The sequence below is a fragment of the Euprymna scolopes genome, chromosome 33 (genome assembly GCF_053919585.1).
Source record: "Euprymna scolopes isolate OS-2025 chromosome 33, ASM5391958v1, whole genome shotgun sequence".
In the NCBI taxonomy this organism is placed as follows: Eukaryota; Metazoa; Mollusca; class Cephalopoda; order Sepiida; family Sepiolidae; genus Euprymna; species Euprymna scolopes.
In genome coordinates, this window is record NC_136514.1 from 73748679 (window position 1) to 73750448 (window position 1770).

Genomic DNA, 1770 nt, shown 5'->3' on the forward strand with positions numbered 1-1770 from the left:
TCGCTTCCAAGCTTTCGGAGCTCGTACCAATGCATGTCTGCATGGTTTGCAAACAACTCCTCAACTCCCAATTCTAATCTTTGGCCTGTCAGTTCCGATACGTCATCCGTAAAAGGACATGTTTCACTTATGAGTTCTGGTGACGTAAGTGATCCAACGATACGTCTCATTAACGCGTGACATAATGGTCACGTACGCCAACTGGTCAAGGTCAATTTACCATATTTTGTTTATATTTAGCTAAGCTAATTTTTGTAAACGTTTTAACTAAAACTTATTTTTACATTCCAATGACCAATTTTATTTCTCTAAATAATTCTTAATATCAACTATTTTTAGCAAAATTGTTGCACGGTCTAATATCCAACATGGGCTCAACTAGGTGCAGAGCATCATTCGTAGATTAGGGATACACGTCAATGCCTCCAAAGCATAGGTCATGTCCTTGCTGATTGATTAGGGTATCTGGCAGCCCCTCACACTGAACGAAATTTATCTACAGGGTGGTCAAAAAGTCAGGTAACATTTTAAAGAAAAACGATATTAGCAATACACGTATATTTAAGTACCATACATTGAAATATAAAATGAAACAAACATGAAATATGTTTATTTTGTTAATTGTCGTCCATTTCTCTCTATCAATCGCTGGAAGCAATTAACCACTGATTGTGTAACACGTGTAATCATGTCAGCTGATATCCGCGCAATCTCCTCTTCAATAAATAACTTTAAAGACGCTATTGTATCAGGCTTCTTGCCATAAACGCTATCCTTTACATAGCCCCAAAGCCAGAAATCAGGAGGGGTAGTTTATATATTACACTCAAATATTTAAACAAATAATATTAAACGAATAGAGATTATAATAGATCATATTGTTTTTTCTACCTTTAACATGTTACCTGACTTTTTGACCACCCTGTAGATGATATGGATTCCTTTATCTCTTTTAGCTCTACTGTCATGCCGACTGGGCAAGCAGTTGATGTGATTGGACAGCGAATAGGAGCAGCATGGTCCACATTCTTCTCTTTCTGTGGTCTCGGCAGAAAATACACTTGGACGCAAAGGAGCACATCTATCAGGTGATGGTGAGCTCATCCTTCCCTATGGCTGTGAGATATGGCCTTTCAGAGTAGTGGATTTGCACAAACTTGAAGTCTTTGATAACGATTGTCTTTGCAACATTCTGCGCTACCACCATGGAGATTGTGTTCCGGTTTCTACTCTCCACTGAAGACTAAACCTACACCCCCTACCGTTCATCCTTCTCCAATGATATTTCCAGTGGTTTGCATATGTGACTCGTCAACCTGAGTGAAAGTTCATCTCTCCTCACCTCTGACTAGCACAAATATGTTAGTGGGCACTTCAAAACCTGGCTGACAACAATTAAGGACAACCTGCCGGTACTATCTCACTCACAAGTAGTTGGTTGCTAACATTGGAATCGGGAATGGTTAGCTATTTCCTGCGACTTGGCTCAGGATCATCGAAACTGGATTGCAATTGCTTGATATCAGGAGGAAGTCAGCTCAATTTGACCAGTATGACAGCCGCTGCAAATGTGTGTATATATATATAATATACTTACATATACACATATGTATTTACATACATATCTATGTATATATATATGTATACACGTGTATACATGTGTGTGTGTGTGTGTATGTGTGTGTGTATATATATATAATTATGTTATTAAAGAGTAAATTTTTAACAGCAAAACTTTTCAAGATAAGAAAAGCTCAACACTATTAAGAG